At 58.4% G+C, this 8,123-nt stretch overlaps 1 protein-coding gene across 1 annotated transcript in view; it reads left to right on the forward strand.

The window, feature by feature from the left end:
* Positions 1–8,123, forward strand: part of CELF5 (CUGBP Elav-like family member 5) — a 49,262-nt gene that overhangs the window by 15,159 nt on the left and 25,980 nt on the right. Inside the window, exon 2 of the mRNA XM_045300132.1 lies at positions 4,966–5,048. The gene's annotated coding sequence lies outside the window, so the exon portion shown is untranslated. The remainder of the gene's footprint in view (positions 1–4,965; positions 5,049–8,123) is intronic.

Raw genomic sequence — 8,123 nt, forward strand, 5'->3', positions numbered from 1 at the left:
CCACATATCCCCCATTGCTGGTGAGTCCATTCTCCCTTCCAACACAGGGTGACCTGTAGGAGAGAGTGGAACTGGCTCTCCAAGGCTGTAATCTTTGGGGAGCAGGTGGCCACCTATTTCTCCTTTGGAGCGTCTGGTAGCCTCAAATCACCCAGCTTCCCATTAACAGCCAAGTGCTTAAAGTACTACACAGGTGAGACCCAGGACTCCTTCAAATACCCTAACGATGAGCAATGCTCTGAGAGTGATGACCATCCAAAGACATGGAGACAATGAGCCCAGCAGACTCAGGGGCCATTCGGACATCAGTCTCCACAAGCCTGAGACCAGCAAGCGCTAGATGGTGCCCGGCTACCGTGACCAACTGCTCCGAAACGATTCCCACCAGGAGACCCTGGAGAGAGCGGGAGAGCAATATGAACCAGAACTCAACCTCGGAAGAGGCTGACTGGTCAGATGGAGACAGGTGGGAACCCCAAGACCATGGCCCTCCATCACCCTTCAGCCTGGGAACTGAACACAATTCCGTGTTAGAATAATCAATGGGTTGAGATCCAAAGGCGGTGCCGATCCAAGGTGCTGATCCAAAGAACGGAGGGTGGGAAACGGAGGCAGGAGACGCAGGGAGGAAGTGGGATGGGGAACGGCCCACGGAGGGCATGGCCCCGGATGAGTTGAAGCAAAACATTGTGAGACCCATTGGCCGTAAAGCCGACGGCCTGCTCTGAAAACCTTCCCCTCGCCCACAGTCCCACAGCAAAGACACAAAGAAGTGGCCACTGTGCCACACAACCAGGGGCTCCCGGCGTGTTAACCCTTCGTGTGCTCGGCCTCCACCTCAGAGTTCAGAAGTACCTCAGAAGAAAGGCCTGGCTGCTCTTCTGAAACAACAGTGGTCGAAAACACTGTGGGAACACAGTGCTGCTGTGACATACCCCGGGCTGCCATGTGTCCCCGCGGACTGGATGGCAACTTTAAATAGATGTCGTTGTCGTTGCGGGTTCCGACGCACAGCGGCCCCGTGCACAGCAGAAGGAAACACCGCCCGGCCCGGCCCCGTCTTCACCACCGTTCCTGTGCTGAGCCTGTGGTTCAGCCACAGTGTCCGTCCATCTCGCTGAGAACCTTCCTCGTTTTCACTGCCCCTCCACTTCACCAAGCACGACGCCCTTCTCCAGGGCCTGGTCTCTCCTGACAAGGCGCCCAAAGTCTGTAAGGGGCAGTCTCGTCGTCCTTGCCTCGAACGAGCACTCTGGTCATTACTTCTTCCAAGACACATTGATTGTCCTTTTAGCTGTCTATGGTACGTCCCAATATTCTTCTCTAGTACAACAACTCAATATGTATATGATTTTTATATATAGTTTATTATAACATACTGATATATTTATACCTTATCCCATAGCATGCTCTATTTATATGTTAACTAGGGAGCTCTGATGGCATGGTGGCTCAGCTGCTAGCTTCAAGGTCATCCGTTTGAACCCACCGGTCACTTTTGAGGGAGAGAGTCCAGGCTTTCGACTCTGGTCCAGAGTTACCATCTCAGGGGCAGTTCTACCCAGTCCCACAGGGTTGCTGTGAGTTGGAATCAGGTCGATGGCAGGGAGGGTTTTTTGTTGTTGTTTTGCTTTGCTTTTATAGGAAATACACACAACCACCTGTTGCTGAGAGTCTACTTCGTAGGGAGAGCCAGGCGCAGTCTTCCACGGGTGGTTCGGTTACCTGACTCTAGCTCAGGTACAGGAAGCACGCGGAAGCCAGGACTGGAAGGCAGGATACCAAAGACCAGGGGGGAGGGGAGGGGAGTAGTGGGTGGCGGTTGGGCCGCAGGGGCACCAAAGGCTCTTTCTTCTGGCCCTGCCACCTCCAGTTCCTGGGTCTGCGAGGGGGCCCCATGGGGCAGACCTGCTCAGAACGCCGCACACTTCCTAGGTTGTAGTTACCCGTTGATTCTGCTGTCCTCAAGGTCCGCAGTTTGAAGCCACCAGCCGCTCCTCTGGAGAAAGACAGGAGGGCTTTCTACAATGTCTTTCCTCTCGAGGATGAGCTGGAGGGTTCGAACCGTGAACCTTGCACTCAGCAGGCAACGCTTCATCACTGCGCACCAGGACGCCTTGAGTTCGGGTGTCATCGATCGTAATGACCAATGTGGTGTGTGTGTGTGTGTGTATGTGTGTGTGCATTTTGAACCATTGGAAACCTGTCCCAGCCTGCCAGGTCCCCCCACCCCCCACTCCCAGATCTGCAGGCCTAGAACGGACCCCTCCCACTCCCCTCTCTGGCAGCTGGTAGGAGCCACAGGCAGCCAGACAAGCACCCAGTAGGGCGCAGCACTAATTGGCTCCCACCTGGGGACGACATAGAGCCCATAGAGCAGCTATATTCAAGGGGTCGGCGGAGGGAGACCCAAAAGGGGGCAGCTAAAGGTGGGGGGCTTCAGGCCATGATGGCTTTATTCCATAAACAGTGAGATGGAGCCACCGCTCAGAGCCGCCTTGGATGGACCCGATTCACAGACACCAAAACTGAGGTCCACAGAGGTTAGGGGGCGCCGAGCCAGGAGCTGCGGGCCCCGTCCCTGCGACCACCTTAGCTTTCTCAACTGCCTGCTGCGTTTTGGGCTCCAATCGCTGACAGCCCCGCCCCCGAACCATTCCCCCCGCCCCGCCCCAGGAAGCCTTCCAATCACACTCTTCCTCTGGCCTGCCTCCAGGCCAGCCCCGCCCCTCGCCTCTTCTGATTGGTTCTGCCTTTGGACAGCCACACCCGCTCTGGCCCCGCCTCCGCCAGTGGCTGTTCTGTCCCTCTGGCCATTTCGCCCCACTGGTGGCACTGTCGGGCTGCTAACCACAAGGTCAGTAGTTCGAACCCACCAGCTGCTCCACGGGAGAAAGTCGAGGTTTCCTACTCCCATAAAGAGTCGGCCTCGGAAACCCACAGGGGGCAGTCCCACCTGTCCCAGAGGTTCACTGTGCGTGGGAATTGACTAGATGGCAGTTAGTTTGGGTTTCTGGTTTCGTAAGGAGCCTATGTAGCGCACTCAGTAAGAGTCCGATTGTTCATTCACAAGGTCCTCGGTTCAAACCCAGCAGCTGCTCTTCAAGAGAAAGATGAGTCTGTCCGCTCCTGCAATGACCGACAGACTCAGAAGGCCTACACAAAAGGTGTTGGAGTTGGAGTTAGTGGCAGGAGTTGTGTTGGGCTGCTAACGGTTAGCAGCTAACCACAAGATCAGCAGTTCGAAACCACCAGCCCTTCTGGGGAGAAAGAGGAAGCTTTGTACACCCATAAAGAGTTTCCGTCTCAGAAACTCACAGGGGCAGTCCTACCTTGTCCGACAGGGTTGTTATGATTCAGAATAGTCAGTGAGTTTGGGTTATCGTTATTTTTTGGCTCTGAGGAGGGAAACAGAGGCTCAGAGAGGGGCAGCTCCCGTCTGAGGTAGCACAGCAAGGCCAGGGCAGAACCTTAGCTCCCAGTTCTAATGTCAGGACCTCACCTGGTTTCTCAGAGCTGCTCGTGCCTCCCCATCCCCACTCCACCCCCACCTCACCCACCTTCCTCAGGACCCCTCTGCTAGAATCAGACATGGGCTTCATCGAACACTGCCCGCCGGTGTAGCCCACAAGGTGGAGTGGGGGTGGGAGGGAGCTTTATAGTCCTGCCTGTCCCATAATTTAATTGTGGGGACATTTTCTACAACATAGATTTGCCATTTCACCTGTTTTTGAGGGGACAATTCCAAACCCAAACCATGCTCCCTGCTACTGAGTGGATGCTGACGCACAGTGACCCTACACGACAGGGTGAAATCGCCTCTGTGAGGTTCTGAGACGGTCACGCTTTATGGGAGTAGAAAGCCTCATCTCTCTCCTCCCCCACACCCCCAGGACTGGCTGGTGGTTTCGAACAGCTGACCTTCCAGTTAGCAGCCAAAACGGTAACCAACTGGGGCCGGAGAAGAATACCATTCAGTGATGCTAACGGCCCAACCACCCACACTATCATTTCATAGCATTTTTCATTCCCTGCAAACACAAACTCAGCCCTCCCTCAGTACCCACCCTCTTTCCCCTTCCCCAGCCCAACATGTCCTTGGGGGCCGTGGACCCCATGGGCCAGACTGGGGCTGTGTCCTGTGTCCAAGACTGTCTGTGGGTGGCCCAATCCTGGAGAGCGGAGCTGCTAACCACAAGGTCAGGGTTCCACCCCGCCGACAGCTCTGTGGGGGAGAAAGCCCAGGCCGCCTGCTTCCATAAAGCCTGGCCACACCGGGCACCCTCGGGGGCAGCTCTGCCCTGTCCCACAGGGCGGCAAGGGGTGCGTCAAAATCGACTGCACCCGTCGGTTCGATCGTCACAGGAACGGGTTAGCGGTCTTTCTCCCTCAGAGCTACTGAGTGGACTTGACCCGCCAACCTTTCCTTGTTCACAGTGGAGGGCTTTAACGGTGGCACCACCAGGGAGCCTCTCCCCCCTCCCCCCAATCAAACCCATTGCCACTGAGTCAGTTCTAACTTGTCACAACAGCCCTAGAGGACAGGGCAAGACCACCCCTGTGGATTCCGGGGACTGCGAGGCTTTAAGGGAGCAGAAGGCCTCTTCTGTCTCCCTTAGAGCACCTGGTGGTTTTGAACTGCCGGCCTTGTGGCTAGCAGCCCAACAGCTGACACCCATGCCACCAGGGCTTTCTGAGGCAGTCGGTCTTTGCGGGAGCAGCCAGCCTCAGCCTTGCTCCCTTGAAGCTGCCTGGTGGGTTTGAACAGCTGACCTTGTGGCCGGTAACCCAACATGCACGCATCAGGCGCTATCCCTCTCATTGGCTGTTTCTAGGCATTGGGAGGAAGGTGGGTCAGACCTTCACCTTGTGTCTGTGCCCTGGTTTCTGGCTCCTCCTGCCTGGTCGGGCACTTGCTCTCTGAGTCAGCGGCCCCGCCTCTCACGCCCCCTCTCGCCCCCACAGGCTGTGCCTTCCTCACCTACTGTGCCAGGGACTCTGCGATCAAGGCCCAGACCGCGCTGCATGAGCAGAAGACCTTGCCTGGGGTGAGTCTGGTGGGGGGTGGGGGTGGGGGGATGCTGCATGTGGGGAGGGCATCCAGGGGCAGCCTGGCCACTTCCTGGGACCAGCATAGAGACCCTGTGCCCTGGACCCAGACACAGAGCCCTGGGTCGGCCAATGCTAGCTCAAAGGCTGGTGGTTTGAACCCACTCCGGGGCTCTGAGGGAAAGAGCAAGTGACCCACTGCCAGGCAACGCTGGTGGCTCAGTGCTGTCGGCAGCCATGGAAGGCCCGGTCCCGTGGGGCCTCACGGCTGCTCCTATGCCTGAGCCCATGTGTCCGTCCACCTCGTCGAGGGCTGCCCTCTTCCTTGCCGCCCCTCTACTTGACCAAACATGATGACCTTCTCCAGACTGGCCCCTCCTGTGAACATGCTCTCAGCCCGTGGGACCGAGTCTCCCACCCTTGCCTCTAAGGAGCATCCCGGCTGTACTTCGTCCAGGGGGGCTGGTTTCCTCTGCCGGCCATCCCTGGTACTTTCAGGATTCTTCCCCGGCATCATCACTCCAATCCGTTCTCCTAGGCTCTTCTGGATTTAAGGCCTCAGGATGAGCAGGAGGGGGGGGGGGGGGGGGGATGTGGGGGGGGGATGGGAAATGTCGTGGGGTTGGGGTCAGGCGCACCTGAGTCTCCCGGAGCCACAGCGAGGTTGTGGGTTCTGCATGGGGCTGCAAGCCGCAGGGCCAGCCCGTCAAAGCCAGCACGCGCTGCCTGGGGGAAGAGGTGCAGAGTGGTTAAGAGACAGGCTGTTGCCTTCAAGGTCAGCGGTTCAGAACCACCAGCTGCTCGCGGGAAAAGCACAGAGCTCTCTACTCCCATAAAGAGTGACCCTCTCGGAAACCCACAGGGGCTATTCGAACTGGTCAGGCAGGGTCGCTGTGAGTCGGCACCGGCTCCGTGGTGGTGAGCGAGTGAGAAAGATGTCCGCGTGGCAGGTCCGCCCCGTGCAGTGCACAGGCCCCGTTTGCTCCCCTGGTACTGCCCCATGCATCCCTTGTGAGCCAAAGGAAGCGTGGACAATGTCCATGCTCCCCGCTGTTGGTCACGATGGCACGTCAGTCCAGTTGTGAGAGGGCTTCCTTCCTTGGCCTTGAGTCATGGGCTTGGATCGTCCATCCTGTTTGCTTTCCCCAAGCCAGCTTGCGTCCCCTGCTTGTGGAAGGCCAACCGGGAGCCTTCCCCTGCGCCTGGTACTGCCTCTCCTTCACGCAGTTTCAGCATCTCAGGCGACCTGCTCTGACCTGTAAGGGGACCACCACACAGGACGCTCTACGGAGCAATTGTGTTCTGTCACGTGGAGTCACCGCGGGTCCAAACGGACACAGCAGAGTCGAACACCAACCACCGGACCTCAGATGAGGTGTCAGGAGCTAGAGCACAGAAACCATCATCCAAACGCGTGGTCCTTGCGTGTCCACTGCTCACCATGAGGTCAGCAGTTCAAACCCACCAGCCGCTCCGAGGAAGACAGAGACGTTTTACTCCTGTAAAGAGTGACAGTCTCAGAGACTCACGGGGGCAGTTCTACCCTGTCCTAGAGGGTCCAGATGAGTCAGCCTGGACCCGACGGCCGTGAACTTGGTTTTTTGCTGCCCGCTGTGTCCTGTGGGCCCCGCCGGAGCAGCTGTGTGTGGTGGTGTGGGTTGTAAACTGTGCAAGCACCAAGCCGGGCTGGTGGGGGCTGGAGACCTGAGCAGGCGGGGGCATGACCAGACCTTCCTGGGAGGGGGCCGGCCCCTGAAAAGACCCTGAGTAGGACCTGGTGAGTTGGAGGAACAGAGAGAAAGTCCATGGGGTGGGGGTGGGTGGGGATGGAAGGGGAGCAGGAGGAGGAGGGGAGGAAGGAAGGAAGGAAAGGGACAGGGCTCCGTGAGGCTGTGGGGAGGAGCCTCGTCCCGTTGTTATTGTCTGGAGCCATGGATTCTGTTCCAGCCGGTAGTGACCCTGCACACAACACAAGGAACCACCGCCCAGTCCAGCGCCCCTCAGCACGGTCCCCCTGTTTGGGCCCATGGAGGCAGCCACGGTGCCCCTCCGTCTGCCGAGGGCCTACCCTTCTCACCAGCCCTCCGCTTGAACCGAGCACGACGCCGGTCTCCAGGGACCGTCTCTCCTGGGGACGCGTCCACAGTACGGAGTCTCGCCGCCCTTGCCTCCCAGGAGCGCTCTGGCCATCCTTCTGCCCAGACGGCCCGGTTGGTCCTTGAAGCAGGCAGTCGGTGCTACTTTCAATAGATTCCAGTCGCCTAGGCCAAGGCCCTGCCTACTTCTCGACGTAAAAAAGCAAAGGATCCAGGCCTTGGCTGTTCACTGAACATTGCCGGTTCAAGCCCAGCACCAACCCTTCCAGAGAAAGACCTTGTGGTCTGCTTCCATCAAGGTGCTGCCCGGGAGGCGCTAGGGGCTAGTTTTGCCCTGTCCCTCGGCGTCGCTACGAGCCAGGACAGACTCAGTGGGCTCTTAAACACAGACATGAAAAGGCCATGCATGGGGGGATGGGGGGAGTGGGTGGGAGCAGACAAGGCCCCGCCCCGGGATTCAGCGGCTGTGTGTGTGTGTGTGTGTGTGTGTGTCTCCAGGGAGACTCGCCCCCCGGCAGGCTGTCTGCTCCCTCCCCTAGAGGCAACACTCTGGGAAACCCTATGGGGAAGTTCGGCTCTGTCTTGCAGGGTGGTCGGGAGCCAGCATTGACTGGGCGACAGTGGGTTGGGTTTCTCTGGGGTTCATGTAGGACGGAAGAGACCACCTCCCAGTCCATCCTCATATTCTCTCTGCTGGAGCCCACCGGTGCAGCCACTGTGTCCAACCCCCCCTCCCGCCCCGCCCCCCAACGCCTCCACCTTTGCTGGGTCATGCAGCTCCATGGCTCCAGCCTCCGCCGCTTCTTTAGCTGTCCCTGCACCTGAGAGTCCACCTGTGTCTGCCTTAAATGCCTGTCATCAGATGCGGAGCTCACCCCAGACCCCGATGACCTCCCGCCAAGACCCTAGCCTTAGTGACCCCTGTCATGATGGGCGGGAGAAGGAGTGACAGTCTTGGAATCCCACAGGGGCCTTCTG

The sequence above is a fragment of the Echinops telfairi genome, unplaced genomic scaffold (assembly GCF_000313985.2).
Source record: "Echinops telfairi isolate 266 unplaced genomic scaffold, ASM31398v2 ScPeMD7_7459;HRSCAF=8497, whole genome shotgun sequence".
Taxonomy (NCBI): Eukaryota; Metazoa; Chordata; class Mammalia; order Afrosoricida; family Tenrecidae; genus Echinops; species Echinops telfairi.